We start from the raw sequence: 18,904 nt of genomic DNA, 5'->3' as shown, positions 1-18,904 counted from the left end.
AAATGGTGAGTGGATTAATTACATATACTACAACCAACAGAGAATTCTTAACTACATGAGTGGAGGGTTTGCAGGCTTTGGAGAACAACTATATGAGACGAGTATGATGGCTGGGCAGAACGGACAAGCTTTAGATTGGATATTAGAAGGGAAAAGTGGTGTTTGCCAGATGGTTGGGGAAAATGTTGTACATTTATACAACCGGGAAGAAGATCAGGAAAATGAAAGAGGAGCTGAAGGGTAATGCAGGTGGAGGTGAACGGTGGTGGACTGGTCTGTTTGGGATTTTGGGAGAAGGGGGAGCGATGACAGTTAAAGCGGGAATAGCAATATTGTTGATAGTGAGAATGGTTTCCCTATTGGTGTGTTGCATTATACCCATTCTGAGAAGGTGGTTGCTGCAAGTGATGTTCAAACGGAGTGTGGAACAAACCAGGAAGCAGACGACGCCAGGTCTGAGGACCAACGCATGGAAGAGCTGGTCAACGAATGAAGATTATCAACGGACGGTTCACAAAATTCTTTCCTCGGGTGTGGAACCAAGTATAGTCTGACAGGGAGAAGAGATGCTGAAGATATCTTTGATTGGGTGTGACGTACTGGCGACCTCTCCTCCCAGAGTTAGCTTAGCAGTTCCAGACCCAGCCGGACGGATGTTCGGCCAGAAGCAGACGACACCAGAGTACAGGAGATGGGACGGGACTGGAAGAGCAGCATTACATTGCATTTTTTACTATTGTTGTGTGATAATCCAGAATTTTATGTATTGTACTTGATACAAAACTGTGATTAATTCATTTGATGGTGGTGTATTCATTCTATGTTTATTATCAATCAGAACTAATCACTAATATGTCCATTGCCAGTTGTGTCAGTCAACTGTTCGGAGTGCGACCTTTGATAAAGTGGTCGGTCGCCAGTGGGGTGGGGCCGTAGGTGAGTTTTCCCAAAATAAGAACATGAGTTACGAAAGTAGCAGCCGGTGGGTTTTTCGCTCCTATGCACTGCGAACAGTGGACAAGTGTGATGGCGATGTTAAAATTTGAATTATTGTTGAATTCAGTATCATTTAATGTGATTCGGGTACATATATATATTCCTTTTCATTTATTCAATATGTTCCCTTTGACTTAGAATGTAGAATTATTAGAATAATTTAGTGTTGATTATGTTAATTAATTATTAATTAATTAGTTATGTTAATTATGTGAGATGATTTTCTTTCATTTTAGATTATTTCTTTATTAAATCACTGATAAGTAATTTCAGGGGGGACTATGTGGGAGAGGAATGTCATGACATGGCCTAATTACATCGTGTGCTTTGTTGTTCGGTTCACATGAATATTGTTGAAGGTTAGAATGAGCTTGTTTGTGATAATGGCGAAAGCTAGGCGCCTCCAAAGAAGATTGGGGCCTGGCCACGTACGCTTGTTATGATCCAGGACCAGTATAAAACCAGGTCACAAAATGAGGTCGGTGGAGATTTGCGGACATCCTGTAGGCACATTTGCTGTGACGGCTTGTTCAAATAAACTTCCCCAATGAAAGGCTGACCGATGCAGATTCGACTCCTTTTTTCCACAACAGTTGTCCCCTCTTTTCTGTCCTCTCAAACCCCAGCTGGTGGAGGCGGAAGGCCACCCTTCCTGGTTCTGGTTCTGCCAGAGGTTTCTTCCTGTTCAAAGGGAGTCGTTTCTCTCCACAGTCGCCTCAGGCACGCTCAGGACGGGAGATTGGACTGAAGACAAGTTTCGGTGCAATCTGTTGGTTTGCTTAGCTAGGAAATTGTTTTTGAATTGGCTCTATATGAATTAATTGGACTAATTTGAAAAAAATTATGATTACAATGAATTGAATTCCAATTGGCTTGAATTGGACTTTATTATTTAAGTGCCTTGAGATGACATTTGTTGTATTTGGCGCTTTAATTTAATTGAATTGAATATTGTGTAAATATTGTACATTGTACAGGTCCTTTGCCTTTTAAGGAACCTCTTTGTCACCACAATAAGTACGGAATATGAAAAATATTTGGTACCAAACTTTTAGAATGCTCTATGCAAGCACATGCTACAGTTGCTCAGTTGGTTCTTCCATTCATTAATTCCCTATCATCACTGCTTTTGGCACTCAGTAAATAGAACTTGCTTGTATGCATTTAAGCTGCCTGATACAAACATACAAGCGATGACCATACATGTATCAAATGGGCACACACACACACAAACACATTCAACCATTTATCGTCACTCCGCAGCAGGCTCGAGCATCTGAAGAAAACGGTGACAAACTGATGCACATAATTGGAAATACATAGCTGGTTTGAAATTAATTCAATTAGCCTTCCTTTCCTCTCACTAGAAGTTTATTTGTAACCTTAACATACTGACTTCAAATATGACCCCCATCTTCACCTCATATTGCTGGCAACTTTTCATTGATAAAAATCTGAGGCAAAAAAAAAAATCTGACTTATTGGGATGAATTTTTAGAAAGACCAGCTGTTAAATTTGTCATTGTCATTTCTTGAGTTGCAACTCAAGTTTGGATTAGGTGTTGCCACCAAATGCTTCCAATTTCTGCTCGTTTTCACCATGACGTCACCAACAAAATACAGTTCCAGATCAGCTGATTACTGTGGACAGGGCTGGTTGGTTCACCTGTTTCCAGTCATTATTGCTGAGGTAAGCTAGTTGCCTCTTGGCTTTACACATCATACATTTCAATAAATATAATTTGACCATGTGATACTGCAATGCAATGCTTTCTACACATGCGTCAAGTGGCGCTGCATGCGCCGATGGCGTCATCCCAGTAGATGCGTGTGTAGAAAGCCCCCGATAGCCAACTGGGCCAACTGGCCATGAATTTAAAAAAAATTTCCGCATCAATTGAATGGAGATCAGTTAGACAACAATTAATGGATTACCATGATATTATTTATGCGAAAAACAAGTCCAAATGAAACTGGATGAAGACTGCAAGGTGAAGATGACAGGTATTTCACTTTATATAATAGTTTGATAATAGGAGTCCCTCTTCTGTCATTCTAAAAAAGCTGTGTTGTTTAATTTAATTTAATCCAAAAACCTTCTCCACATAGTACTGGTGTGTGGAGTGTCAACCACAAACCCAAGCAGCACAGCTCTCTGCAGAATTCTTCTGTTTCAGGTGAAGCAGAAATCTCCAGATAGGGAGTCATTTTTATAGCCTGCCAACAACTTAGCTGATGAGTACAATCCCAGCTTCAGCAGATAACACAGCTCTGTCAGAAGACTCGTGGACAGGAACCCACAGCCAACAGTTCAACATCTGGGGTGCAGATGAGCAGGATTACACCATCTCTTGTTAACAAGTACAATAATCCCTCCTCCTTTACTGTCAACTCTCTGTCTGCAGTCTCTGTCTGCCAGAGAGTTGTTCTTGGAGAAAAAAAGCTTCCTTGGTTTCCTCATCAGGGCTTCAAGCTTGTCTGTTTTACCCATCAGTGATCTCACACTTCCCATGTTGATCAAGAGAGGAACTGGTTTAAAATTTATTTCACGCTTTTCTGTGTTTTGTTCCCGTTCTGCATTAAAGACATCTACTGTTCTGGATTTTGGATCTCGCATGCATCATAACAGATTCATTCAAGGCAAGTTTATTTGTAGAGCTCAATTCATACACAAGACAATTCAAAGTGCTTTACAGCTACATAAAATCACAAGAAGGCAAATAAAATCAATAAAACATAAAAAAAAAATCCTAATTAATTCAATTAAAAGTGAAGAGTGCAGATCAAATACTTTCAGGTGTCATATGCACAGCTAAACAGAACTGTTTTCAGCCTGGATTTAAACATGTTAGGAGCATCAAAGTGAAACGCAGCCTCACCGTGTTTAGTCCTGACTCTGGGCCCCAGCAGGAGACCCCTCCCTGAGGCAGGAGACCCCTCCCTGAGGTGCTCAGAGCCCCAGTTGGTTCATATGGCTTTAACATGTCAGAGATGTACTTTGGTGCTTGACCATGAAGAGACTTGTACACAAGCAGAGCTGTTTTAAAGTCTATTCTCTGAGCGACAGGAAACCAGTGCAGAGACCTGAGCACTGGACTAATATGGTGGTATTTCCTGGTTCTAGTCAGGACTCGAGCAGCAGCGTTCTGGATGTACTGCAGCTGTCTTACAGCCCGTTTAGAGCCCAGTGAGCAGGCCGTTACAGTAGTCTAACCTGCTGGAGAAAGCACAAGCAGCACAGCATCCAAACCAGCATAGAAAAATGTTTATAAAAATCTCCTTTCACAGAAAAAAAGCTCATTAGAAAATCACTAATGGTGTAAAGAAAGACATGATATGATATTATATATATACACATGTAGTCCATTTACCATTTATAGTGTTTCAGTGTTGCAAAATAAAAGGGTTTCATGGTGTAATTTCTTTTTTTTCATCTGGGCTCTTTATGGCAATCAATTGTGTAAATTATTATTGTTGAATAAGAGTGACTTCAAACGGTGTGGAATTGTTCCAGAAAGCAAATCTATCCGTGAATTTCTTTCTTTACTTTGAGTGGACTAAAGCTATAGAATAAGCTCTCCTCCCCTCTCACTCACTTTCTTTCACAGTTCTGCATGAATTTCTTGTAATATTAGACTCATTTTTTTAACTGACTCATTTTTCATCTTGACAGCTTCATTAAAGTACCCAAAATATTTGTGTGTGTGTGATCACGAATATAGTTGTTTTCCTCAGATATGCTTGTCGCTAACGCTTTTTTCTTTTTTCCTATCCTGCCTTTCTTCCCATCTCCTTCTCTTCCAACAGCTCCCTCTTTTCCAGCCATTGAGCCTCATTTCTTTATCATACATCTCACCCTGCTTCATTACCCTTCAGTTTGTCCTCTGCTTTTTTACCTCCATTTTATCACTTCTTTCTCTCCTCCATGATATTTGTGTTTTGAATGTTTTTTCTTTTCTTTTTTTACCCTCAGGCAGCAGTAAGGAGGTGGAGAGGGGTCTTGTCTGCTTGCTGGCAGTTTGTCTCTAGCCTCTCTAAATCTCTAACTGCTTTGCTATTGGCTGGCTGTGGCATCAGCTATATTGCTATTGGCCTGTCTCAGCAGGTGAGGCGTAGCTGTTCCATCTAATCAATGCCCAGCACTTAAGGAGGTATGTGCCAGACTTACTGTGAAGCAGCATCAGCAGCCATCAGCATTGGCAGCTCTCCATGAAACTGAGCACAGGGATGGTATGACCTTCAGACGCCCGGGACCAGCAGTAGAACACACACACACACACACATTCAAGCTGGGCGGATTTCACTTTCTTGAGTTCTTTGCCAAAATGTCTGAAGGCATGCGTAGCTCTCCACTTCTCCTCTGCAGAGGGAAATGCTCAGCTTCTCCCACAGGCATGGAATCAGTGCATAAAGGTGAAGAGGAAGCTCAGATACCATATGCACACACACAAACAAAGATCATCCAGGAGGATATAGGATGACTTTTACAGCAGGGGAAGAACTCAAGAAAAAGAATCAGGGACACCTAACCATCACCTCAGGGTGCGGCTGTGAAAAAATACTCAAAATTCCGATTGTGTTTTCTTACACTACAAAGAGCTGACTAAGAATTAATCAGCAGTACTTTCAAATTGGTTCTATTGGGTTCTTATTGTGACTAAACTGTTAATGACTGTGTCATAAAGCTAACCTGTCCACTAATGTGCTGATGAACAGACATGTTACCATGGTTACAGGTTGAATTAGTGATGATCACATATGGCCATTAAAAAGTACTAATATTATTGTGATTATTTGAGATCATGGTAATTGCATCTGCACAATCATTTGAAAACAGCAGGTCAAACTAACAGAAATGTGTGTAATTACTGCTTATAATCCTCAAGAGCAAAGAGAGTATTTCTATAGATTTTTTCTATTCATAGTTCCTGCATTCAGTTCCAGTGAATGGTTGTCATTCTTTAATGGAGTTGCCTCAGTTAGCATGAGTTATATGTTAGTGGTGTAAAACTGAACAGAATAACATATAAATAATTCATCTCAAGTATTTGTATTAAGCATCAACTGCAATTTCTAAATGTTGACACCCATAGTATGAGACCCTACTGAAAATGGTTATTTTGTTTCTAATAACATATAACAGTGAGGGAAAATCTATCAAATAAACAATAACTTCAGAAGATCTATTGATATTGCTGAAATTGTTTGGCTGCATTTGGACACTATATTTATGCAAGTTTCCATTTAGCTTGACATCATATCAACATAAATAATTCTGTGAGTGTTTAATGAATTCGGCCATATTAGAGCACGTTCAGCCATTCGTGCACTTTTATTAAAAAGAGAAAACACACTTTATATTGCACACATCCTTATTTTCACTCCTTTCCCTCACCGCCATTCCTTTCACATCTTGTCCTCTTTCCTAACCCCTGACCTCCCATCAGTCCCCCCCATCCTTTTTCCCAGTGTGAGCTTCATGCAGAGCCACCAGGCCCCCCACGTTGTGGGCCTATTAGCAGGCCTTGGTTGACTGTAATGATGCCTGTCCTTATGTCTGTGCAGCTGCTGCAGGGCTGAATAGGGAGGATTAATCTGGGATCTTCAACATCCGCATCATTGTTTCACCGCCACTCTCATGTGTGTTAGACAGGAGGGGAACAGCTCTGGTTGATTGTCCCTCCTCCTTCACAATTAGCTCTTTCTCTCCCTCTCTCTTTCTCATATCACTTTAATCTCCTGTGCTGCTCTCAATAATCTGTGTTGAAAACTTTAAGGAGGTTTTGAGCTGAAATTGTTTTGTTCTCACATTTGCTTCATCTTTCAGACATAAAACAGAGGGTTTTTATCAATTCCATACAAAGAAAGACAAAAGAAGGATGAGATTCTGATTGTTCTGATTCTGATAGTACAACAGCAAACACATGACTTGTATTTTTGCACATTTTTGTTTGTGTGCATATTGGGCATGTGTCCATCGTACAACAGCAGACAGCCGGTACAGGATCCATCAGCAGTGGCGGAGGGGAGAGGTGGCAGGGGGTGGCCGTGGCCCCCTCACGCTGAATCCTGGCCACCCTGGCCCGACCCCAACCACCGCATCACAGCTGTCACAGCGTGCAGAACCTTTCCTGCACTGCAACAGCACTACCGGACACACAGGATGCACGCACATCCTGGGTTTTATGGCGCGACCCGACATAGACATAATATACGCCTGTATATATATATACATATATATATATATATACAGGCGTATATTATGTGACCAGACATCACTTGCCAATCCTTAAACTGTTGACGGATAAGTTTGTTTTTTTTATTTCTAGCATTAGATACGTTAATTTATTCACCCATAACATTTTGGTGTATATCGCTGTCGAAATGAAGAAGAGAAATGAACTATCATCTTTGTCGACTTGTACATGTACATGTTTTTAATTTTACTCCCCCAAAAAGGTTCAATCTGTGCATTCCTGATACACCGAGAGGATGAGCTCAGAGTGATCCCTACAAGCTGTGCTGAACATGTCCCGAGTCCTCCCAGCACAGTATGCAGTACAGTTGTCTGGATATAGTGCTACATGTGTATAGTGTAAGCATCTTCGTTACTTTACTTGCAGGAATAAGAAAAAAAGTGAGATACACTGAATATCATTTGATCTTTTCCACCATTACCTGCATTCCAGATATAGTGGAGGTGTGTGGTTTAGATGCTCAAATATTTTCCAGTGAGATATTTCCACCCCAAAATGATCACATAAGCATCCTGGCCATCCCACAGAGAATGTCCTTGCTCCGCCCCTGTCCATCAGTGAGCTACTGCATTTAAAGGGTGATGAACACAGAATGCCAGCAGCTGCATCACACAGCGAAGAACAAAGACGGTGAGACACAGAAAGCTCTTCGATCCTATCAGCATTTAAAATGTCTGCAGTGCCCATGTGATGCTAGCAGAATTTCAAACAGCATGAATTTGGCCCACCCAGTGAAAGCAGAAAAGTATCAACAATTTATTTTTGTTTGAAGTTCATATGACATTAATCCAGAACAATGTTTTTATTGCAAAATAGTTTATATTGTTAATGTGCTCTCAAACATAATTTGGTTAATGATTGTATCTATCAATAAGTGAAATGAAGTATGCTTTTATTGTATCTCTGTTTAACAAAGTGATGATGATGATGACAGGGCTCTGTGGGTTCCAGTAACGCCTCCCCGGTGATCTGATATGATGCATAACGGCATAATCATCTCCAGTGGTGACCGGTTTTACCTAAATTTCATTCGTGTTTTAACATCCCCACAAAAGCAAAATGTTCATGACAGCTGCAAAACTCTCCCACAATCTCATTTTGGTCAATTATACAATGATTTAATACGAAGACGTTTATTGTGGCTTCATACTATCATGTGTGATGATAAGTTGAACTTGAGCTCTTTACTGCAGAGATTTGGCTGGCAGCTTTAAAAAAGGCTGCATTCCATGTCGGACAGCAAGTCTCAGGGTCCTGGGGATGTCCATGTGGACTCACCAGCATGGCTTATCTGAGCACCTGGTGGATCTCAGCACCTGGTGGATCTGAGCACCTGGTGGATCTGAGCACCTGGTGGATCTCAGCACCTGGTGGATCTCAGCACCTGGTGGATCTGAGCACCTGGTGGATCTGAGCACCTGGTGGATCTCAGCACCTGGTGGATCTCAGCACCTGGTGGATCTGAGCACCTGGTGGATCTCAGCACCTGGTGGATCTGAGCACCTGGTGGATCTCAGCACCTGGTGGATCTGAGCACCTGGTGGATCTCAGCACCTGGTGGATCTCAGCACCTGGTGGATCTCAGCACCTGGTGGATCTGAGCCCCTGGTGGATCTCAGCACCTGGTGGATCTGAGCACCTGCCCTTTCAGATCGCTTTTGTTTTCAGTCGATGGCTGATGGCATAGAAAATGTTACAAAGGATTGAAGAACACTAAATGAAACTAGTGTATCAAGAATGAAGTATTCAGAAATGCATCTGTATAAACTGTATTTCTTTCACTATCTAAGCTTGTATTTCAGTATGTACATATCAGGGCATTTCATAAACCAGAGCCATCTGTGTCATTAAGCTTTCTTAATGTATTTGTGTCACTACAACAAAGTCAAGGAGGTCTCAGTAACAAATCTCACTCTGTAACACAACCAGCAGACCACCAGCACTGATGATGTTCTCCCAGAACACAACACTCCTCCTATGGACATATACAGTATAAGACACAAGATTACTTACACATCCCTGCCAGGTGCCACAGGAACTGGAAGCCCACGTACATTTGTTGAATTTGTTGTAGCAGCTCCTGAAAACAAGAAGACATAAAACATGATGTTATATTTTCTTGTTGTCATGGGAAAATATCACAGCCGAAGAACCCCAGCTTATATGTTGAACAGAAAACATGAAAGGGCTGATCAGAGATCTCCGGAGACTCATCTTTTGTGCTTTGCTTATACATGTGAGCATTATCCCACCATTTGGGAGCGGTCTCATAAATATTCAATTCAATTCAATTCATTTCATTTCTATTTATATAGCGCCAAATACAACAAATGTCAAGGCACTTAGATAATAAAGTCCAATTCAAGCCAATTGGAATTCAATTCATTGTAATCATAATTATTCATAAAATAATCCAATTCGTTCATATAGAGCCAATTCAAAAACAATTTCCTAGCTAAGAAAACCAACAGATTGCACTGAAAACTTTTTCTTTTTCGGTCCAATCTCCCGTCCTGAGCGTGCCTGAGGCGACTGTGGAGAGAAACGACTCCCTTTTAACAGGAAGAAACCTCTGGCAGAACCAGACTCAAGACGGGTGGCCATCCGCCTCGTGGACCAATCCAAGCTGTTGGCTACTTTTTGTGGTGTTAGCCCTGTTTTTCTTTTAGCCTCGCACTGCTGTGGAAAAGATAGAAGTCAAAGTAGACACAGAGCTACTTTGTGGTTGAGTGAAACTCAGTTGAGATATTTAAGATTGTCTGACACAGCTGTTGCTTTCACCCGTGCTTCTTTGCTATTTCTGCTTTTTAGCCCATCATCCTCTTTGTTGTGAAGTTGGTTGTTGTCAGCTCCTTCCAGCTCTGGATAGCTTGAACTAACTTTCAACCAATCAGCATTGGATAAATGTGTAGTATATTTTCCGGAGCCAGTGTGTTGTTGGTTTTCTGGAGGACAGATAGTTTGTGCATCTGCGTAAAAAGGAAATGTCTGTCTGTGGGAGTTGAGAGCAACGCACATGGTTGCCTCCATTAAGGTGTAAAAGGCCCTCGCTTGACCAGGCTGATTATGACTGTTGATACTGGGTTTAATTGTGTAACTAATAAAAAAACCACAATGGTGTTTATATAGCAATTATGTACATGTCATTACAATAAATATATCTTTGCTGCTTCATAACAAGCTGTGGTTCATTGGGAGGGAAGTTATTGTAAAATATATGCAGCTCATTCTAACCTGTCTTAAGCTTCAATGAGAGAAACTATGTTCTGAAGAAAAATCATCCAAAATTTCATTTCAAGACCATCTCTCCAACTGTCAAGCATGGGGTTGGTTTGATCATTATTTTTGGCTTGTGTTGCATCCAGCAGCACATCGAACATTTGATTGGTAAAAGAAACAATGGAATTGATTTCATGCCATAAAAAAAAATGTAAGATGAAAGGCCTTCTAGAATAGGATAATGATATTAAATACATCCTAAAATCCACAATGGACCACAAAAGGCTCCATGTGAATATTGACCATAACTTTTATGATCCCAAACATTAATCCATCCATTTCCCATACCCATTTAATCCAACTCAGGGTGGCGGGGGGATGGAGCCTATCCCAGCTGTCATAGGGCGAGGGGCGGGGTACACCTGCACAGGCACATTCCATCACAGGGCCACACAGAGACAAACCAGACAAACAACCATCCACGCTCAGCCTCCCTCCTCGGGACAATTCAGAGTCACCAGTTAAAAACAACAAAAAGCCCCCCTTCTTCTAACACTAGTGCGTGGCACTACCTGCCCAGCCCCTGCTGTGCTAAACAACAGCCACAACTAATACTGGGCTAATTCAGATGTACATGTTTGAACCCGAGGCAGATTCTCAAACTGTGTAAGGTTGCATGAACACGGAAGTAAAAGAATGGCAATGTATTCACTTTCTATCATTTTCAACAACATTGGAAAACAGTGCTTGCTGGTGTACCTCATGTACCAGGAGATGCAATGCTTAATGCAGGTGTGGCACATTAGAGAGAAAAGACAATGTTACATCAACTTACCACTCAGACAAATTAATACCCAGTGGTATGATGACACTTTTATCTTATTTTATTGCTTTCACTGTTCTTTTATGGTTTTTATTTGTTTTTTTACTTATTCTTCTCTTTATTTATTACCTGCTATAAAGCACTTTGGTACACCATAAGGATTGTCTGTAAAGGGCTGTAGAAATGAAGTACATTTACAAATGATTGGACAAATGTCCTCGCCAGTACTTTTATGGTATTTGAAAAAAGAAAATCACGTCATCAACATCACAGCCATAAACATCCCAGCCATAAACATAGCATTTCAGATTTGCCATCATCACAATAGGAGAATTTTTTTTTTTTAAGATTTGTGCAAGCTTTTCATTTCTCATGTAACATATAACTCCACTTTGCAGACCATTGTAAGTGTAGCCGGAGTGATTCGACTCTGCGCTGTGTTGTGGTAGTTGAAAGAAACGAGGACAACCTCTGTTTGCCAGCCCGAAGGAGGTGGGGGGGGTTATTCTGAGGGTGGGGGGTTATTCTGTATGTAAATGAATATATTAAAAGTACAGCCACTTCGCCACCTCTCACACACCGCTCCTCAGCGACCCCGGACACCAACTGAGAAGACCGGCGCCAATTGACAGGATGTGACATCACCAATAATTAATCGGTATTTTACACAATAAAAACAAAATGAACAAAATAAAAGCTCCCCATAAAAAAATATGACAAACACAAGTATAAACATTGAAATCAACAACAAAATGTGAACAAGAGAAACCTGGATTTATGATGAAATTAACAGAAAACTATTAAAGCTGCAGTCTGCAGGATTTGTTGTTGTCATACGTAAAGTCCTACTTTTTGGCATTTTAAGAGTTTACATGATCTATCAGAACGCTTGAAGTTGAAAACGGTGACCTCCGTAGTCGCAAAATGCAAGAAATGCTTATTTTTTAACCGAAAACTAAAAAGTTATTCAACTTCCTGTCCCGCCCCATCAAAACACATGAGAACTCGTGCACGTAGACGTGCACGCCAGATGCGCTTACACGACTCCTCATTCATCAACTCACCTGTCATTTGCGATCATGGAAGACACAGTAAGTAGACTAGCCCGTAATGAAGTTCAATAGTCTAGATAAATAAGCGTGGGGACGAGCCTACCTTGTATCGCGCGTGCACAATCGGTGATTGACAGGCAGCAGAGCCCAGCTCGTAACCTGATTGGTTACCTTTTACCGGTCCGGTCTGCAATTTTGTAAACAAACCTGCTGGCTTTGGAGGGACCTAGCGGGACATATAGGGGACCTAGAGAACTCGTTTTTTTTTGTATTGGGGTATTTAATGTACTACTTTCAGAATCCCCGGACAGTTCCAGGCATTATGCTTGAAAAAGAGTTGCAGACTGCAGCTTTAACTGGTTAAATCAGTCACATAAGCAATGATTTTTATATTTTATGCTGAAATGTTGGAAATCAAAATGATTTTATTATAAAGTATTTGGATCCTTTATAAATATATAATACACACACACACACCTCAAATAAAAAAGTCAGCGAGAGGGTTCCAGGTTCAACTCCCGGCTGGTTCTTTCTGTGTGGAGTCTGCATGTTCTCCCCGTGCATGCGTGGGTTCTCTCCGGGTTCTCCGGCTTCCTCCCACCTAATACATGCTTCAGTCAGCTTAACTGGTGGCTCTAAAATTGTCCCGAGGTGTGAGTGTGTGTGGTCGTTTGTTCAGTTTGTCTCTGTGTGGCCCTGTGATGGACCGCATTCGGACAGAGCAGCTCTAAGAACGGTCCACCTGGAATTCCGTTCTAATAACTATCCTTCCCCAGCGGAACTGTTTCAGTCTGCATTCCCACATGAGTCGGACCTGATAGGGACTGATGCGGCGCAGCCGTCTGCGACAGCGACGTGTTACTTTAGCGCCACATTCAACAAGAAAACAGAACAAAACAAAACCCGGTCAAAGTAAGGAGAGAAGAAAAAACACCACCAAGAAGCTAACATGGAGAGCGGGGAGGCCCCCGTGTTCATGGTCTGCATGATGGTGATATTAATCATGGACGATCACATGGGGCGTCTAACATGGAGGCTGGAAGAGCTCACAGAGAGAGTCAGGAGACGAAGGATGGAGCGCAGGCCATACTTCTTGGTTTCATGAAGGAAGGAGAGCAGAGCGCCGCAGACAAAGGAGACCACATGGAGGTTTAACTTATTAAACACGCCAAGGTTGTGTCCGTGTCGTATCAATCAATCAATCAATCAATCAAACTTTATTTATATAGCCCTTTACAATAGCCAACTGGTACTCAAAGTGCTTTACAACAGGATAAAAACAATATATAAAACAAAACATAAAACACGATTCAGAAATGGTAAAAGTGCTGCAGGGCATTAAACGCCTTCCACAAGTGCAATAAAATGAATTGAATAAAATTTGTATTAAATTAAGATAATTAAAAAAGAGCGGATAGAATGGATGCATAGTGGCCCTAATCAGAGTTGGAGCGCCAGTCTAAAAAGGTGGGTCTTAAGCTTCGATTTAAAAAGGCCGAGATCAGTGATGGTGCGGATGCCAGGGGGCAGTTTGTTCCACAGTCCAGGAGCAGCAATGGCAAAGGAACGATCACCCCACTGTTTAGATCTCGACCTTGGGACCTCTAAAAGAAGCTGACCCGAAGAGCGCAGGGCTCTACCGCAGTTGCGAAAAGTTAAAATGTCCGACAGATAAGAAGGTGCGAAGCCATTAGTGGCGTTAAAAACAAACAACAGGAGTTTAAAATCGATTCTGAATCGTAACGGAAGCCAATGGAGAGACGATAGCACAGGAGTAATGTGTTCGCGCCTCGAAGTTTTTCTTAAAAATCGGGCAGCAGCGTTCTGCACAAGTTGAAGACGTGAGAGAGAGGTCTGACTGAGGCCAACATAGAGAGCGTTGCAGTAATCCAGTCTAGAGCTGATAAAAGCGTGGATTGCCTTTTCGAGGTCCTGCCGACTGAAGAAGGGCTTCACTTTGGCCAACAGGCGGAGCTGGAAGAAGCTTGTGCTGACGACTGAGCTGATCTGTTTGTCAAACTTCAGCCCACTATCAAATGTAACACCAAGATTTTTCACATGAGATTTAAAATGCGGGGCCAGAGAACCAGAATTTAAAGTAAAAGCATTTAACATCACTGAAGTACCAAATAAAATACATTCAGTCTTGTCGTCATTCAAGAGTAAAAAGTTCTGTGCAAGCCACTGCTTTATGTCCGAGATGCAGTCCAGAAGCTTGGAGAAAGCAGTGTCATCATTTGGTCGCAATTGGCAAGTATAACTGAAGGTCGTCGGCATAAAAGTGGAAGGACAGGTCGTGTTTTTCGATTAGTGATCCCAGGGGTAGCAAATATAAAGAAAATAGAATAGGGCCGAGAATAGAACCCTGTGGTACCCCACAGGACAAGGGTGAGTCTGAGGAACAGAGGTCACCAATCATGACAGCAAAACTCCTGCCTGCCAGATATGACCTAATGAGGAAACATTTCAGCCTGACAGCATGACAAGGGGCGGAGCTACCAACCAGCAAACACCTCCGTCAGATGTGTTCCCATAGAACCCAGAACAGACCCAGCTGAGGAGAAGGAGCTGAAATGGTTCCAGGAACTGAGGGGCATGGTCCCGAGTTCCTGTATGTCCGAATGTGGGAAAAAAAACGGCCCCGTTCCTGAAAAGGTTCTAGGAACTGCAGAAGGTTCCTACAGTGGGAATGCGGCTATGGACTGGCGACCTGTCCAGGTGTACCCTGCCTCTCGCCCAATGACAGCTGGGATAGGCTCCAGCCCCCCGCGACCCGACAGTTGGATTCAGCAGGTATAGAAGATGGATGGATTCATCATAACTATCAGTGAACTTTTTAGCACATTGGCAACTGGCCTCAGATGCTAAATAATAAATCATTGATTTTCTTTTAAAGACTGAGTTCAGCACAGTGAGCAGTGTTACTTCGCTGAGATATCAGACTCTGACTTCAACTATCAGAATGGACATCAGGACTGAGCCGGAATGCCACAGTTTCTGCTGCCTTCTTCAACTCAGAGAAGAGTTTATCAATAAAAAGGCAGTTACAGATAGAGCTAAGTGGATTCCCACCTGAGTCTATGGCTTCAGGGTCATGAATACTTCTTCATGCGTTTAAACGTGCGGTGAAGATTCCATTCAGCAGGTTGTGAACACCCAGCTGCTCCTGTGGAGCTGGATCATATGCTCATCTTTCACAGAATAAGACATGTTGTTATAATCCTAGTGTTCAGAGTTCTGCTGACACTGAATGGATATCTCTTTACAGCCTGAACCAATCATTCAGAGAACAGTGATCAGGGGGGCATTCTCATTCATTTCAAATGGCAGTGCTCTCCTGTGTGGAGGACACAGCCCTTTAACTGAGTGCACTGTTGTTTACAGTAGGTATGAGTGAGGAATATTAATGCCTGCAGCAACAAGGAAGATGACAAAACGTCCCTGCCTATTTCCGTCCTTCTTTCCCATCCTGGTGCACTGCCTAAAAGTGTGATTCATCCCCTCTGTGGACGGTCCAAAGTGGGCTCTGAAGCATTCAAAGGTTGGACGAGACAAAAAGGAGGTGGGAGGAGGAGGGCTCCATCCTGAGTTAGTGCTGGCTGTGATGTAACTGTGGATGATGGCAGTGCCGCAGTCAATTTAGGAGGCGATATCCTCAAACGACCTCAGCCCCCCCGCCTTCCTTTCCCCGTCTCCCTTTCCTCTCCTATGCTCTATTTTCTTCACACTGGTGCCATTTATCCCCTCCACACCCATTTCATACAAAAAAGCTCCAACTCCCCTTTTCTACCCCCATGCAGGTTCTAATATGATCTGCTCTTTTCTTCTTTCCCTTTTCTTGCTGTCAGCTCAGCCATGCATCACTGCCTCTGCTCTGCATCCTCCCAGCATCCCTCCTTTCCTCTCAGGCTGCAGCATTCACACACACACACACACACACACACACACACACACACACACACACACACACACACACACACACACACAATCTCCCGTTAAATTCACTCCAGCAGGACTCTGGCAGCATGAATGCATTAGCCCACTGCAAACTGTCCACCCCCACCGTAAAGCTGCTTGTTGGATAACCTTTCCGCTCTTACAGTATGTTCCCCAGATGTATTTAGCTCTACTATATGTTTATGGCCCCTCCACACATCTCAACCTTTTCCTGCTCTCATCACTGTTCCCCTCTCCAGTTCCCTCCCTGCTTCCTCTCTACCTCTCCACATTTCTTTTCGTGGTTAATGCTGTTGCTAAATCCCATTTAAGCTGAATATTTTCAGTGTCACATCCTTTCAAACCCTGTCACTGACATCTCCATACATTCTGCATCTGCCTGTGTGTAAATCTATGTCTCCTTTCCTTTCCTCTCTTCTTTCCCTGACTGATGGAGGGTGGGGTAATCTGCACCGGTTGCCATGACACCAGACAGCCCTTGCTTGGCGAAGGCACGTAGCTTCCTCTCTGCTCTATTTCCCTGGAGCCCTTCACTTTCAGCGTGCGTACATCTATGTTTATGTGTGTCTATGAATCTGGAAGAGTCATATATGATGAACATAATACACAGAGGTGAATGGAAAAGTTATTTACTGCCTCAGCATGTTAAATAAAGCAAGCATGGGGATATAGCAGGAAGCCCTTACCTAAAAGACAAATAAAAGTCATCATTGCAAATATTTGAGATAAACCTGTAAAACTACGGTTAGGATTAGAAATCATTTCTGCTAATAATACTGTTTGAGACATTCTGGTAAATTCCATGTATGCTTCATCCGTTCCTCTGTAAGAACCCCACACTGAGATTCATCCAAGGACCCCTGCACTTCCAGCAGCAGACCCTCACTTCATATGCTGACCGCTGATCTACACACTGGGTCATTGCGCTTGGCAGCCATTTTTAATGTTCATTCAATCTCCCTGTTGAGACAACTTGTACTGAAACCATAGAGGGCAGCTTTTTCAGACAACACAAGCCTCCAAGTCATCCAATACAAAGTCAGTATTAATAACCAGCTTTTGTTCATTATGACAATCTGAAAGCATTGGAAATCAATCAAAGATAACCGAGTCTGTGGCTTATTTGTGTGCTATTCCATACTCTGGAATATGGAGTCATTAATAGGTTGAAATTAAACTTTCTGCAGCTGATATAAACTAAACTAAACTTTAATGCCTGCACATCTGAACTTATGCTGCAGTTTGATTAAATACTAAATGTTTAATCCTTCAAATAGCTGCTGCACTGCAAACGCTTTTCTCAGTCTCAAAAGGCAATTACAGAGTTTTGAACCACTCTCCTCGCAGCTCTCAGAATCCTAATAAAAGTGTCCATGCCAGCTCCTATCCATCTCTCTATCTCCAGACTCCTGCCTGGATGAATAATTTAGCAGGCTATATTTCGAGCCATCTGCTTCCCTCTCTCCCTTTCTAACTCACTCACGCTCCCTCCATCATTCTTCTTCTATTTCAGGGAAGTCTTTTGGAGCAGATTTGACTTTTCATCTCTTGGTGGCTTGTGGACATTAATGGGCTTGTACCTCAAAATCACAATTCAAAAATATGTTTTTTATTCTTCTGCTATTCTGACTAATGATTGACATTGAATAATAAGGATATTTAGCGTTAAAATTCGATTTATGTTTGAGAATATTTCAGAGCGCTGCAGCTTTAAATGAGTTTGTGTGTGCAGCTACTAAATGGTTGTTCTGTGCTGGAAAACAGCAGGCAGCAGCCACTGATTCTCTAATGAACCCTAAAGCTGTTCAGTGGTTAAAATAAGTCAAGGGAAGCCATGAGAACAGATATACACCCTAAAGTCACACAGTTAACCGTGATCAGCATCTGCAACAGTTGTTGTCAGAGCCCAGCAGAGGTCAGCCAAGTTCCTCTCTGCTGTCAGCACAACAAGCCAAGTGACCACATGTTCCCTCCCAAAAATCCCCACGCAACAGTTGCACCATGCGACCAGCTGATGACACTCCTGTGACTACAGCCACTGTACGAATAAAAGGGAAAGAATCACAATCTAAGCTAATAAAAATGTAGTAATGCCACCAGGTGACTTGACAGCTTCAGCGAGTGAAAGCCAACACAGAGTCCTCTGAAGGAATGTTACCAGAGAGTCAGGTCAGAGTGATGATGAGAATAAAACATTCAGATACTTTATATTTCTGTAGATCATTCTTTATTATATATGTGAGTTTAATGAATACCAAACAAATGTTACCTTTCATGTCAACTTATGGATGTGTGTCAAATACAAAGTCTCCATTTCTTCGAGCTAACTTTTCAAAGCATAGAATCCCCTCCCTCTTTTCATATTCATAACTTTATCTTGTAAGCCCCCCAGTGGTGCTAACCAGGACAAAAGGTTGTTGCCCCAATTAGTTTGTTTTTTTGAAAACCTTTGTAAAGGTTTTTTGGGGCACTTCTGGTCTTTCTATTTAAAGTTTCTTGTCTCTCAAAACATTGGTATATATACCAAACACCTTTGTTTTTAATAAAGACAATAGGATTCTAATATATGTGTGTGTGTGTGTGTGTGTGTATGTGTGTGT

The 18,904-nt window shown here is 42.1% G+C and overlaps 1 long non-coding RNA gene across 1 annotated transcript in view; it reads right to left on the bottom strand.

The window, feature by feature from the left end:
• The window catches only part of LOC142388677 (uncharacterized), a 255,826-nt gene that overhangs the window by 135,560 nt on the left and 101,362 nt on the right, over positions 1-18,904 (bottom strand). Inside the window, exon 2 of the long non-coding RNA XR_012770317.1 lies at positions 9,267-9,333. This is a non-coding gene — a long non-coding RNA (uncharacterized LOC142388677). The remainder of the gene's footprint in view (positions 1-9,266; positions 9,334-18,904) is intronic.

The sequence above is a fragment of the Odontesthes bonariensis genome, chromosome 9, assembly GCF_027942865.1.
Source record: "Odontesthes bonariensis isolate fOdoBon6 chromosome 9, fOdoBon6.hap1, whole genome shotgun sequence".
Classification (NCBI taxonomy): Eukaryota; Metazoa; Chordata; class Actinopteri; order Atheriniformes; family Atherinopsidae; genus Odontesthes; species Odontesthes bonariensis.
This window is presented reverse-complemented; position numbering and strand designations above follow the sequence as displayed.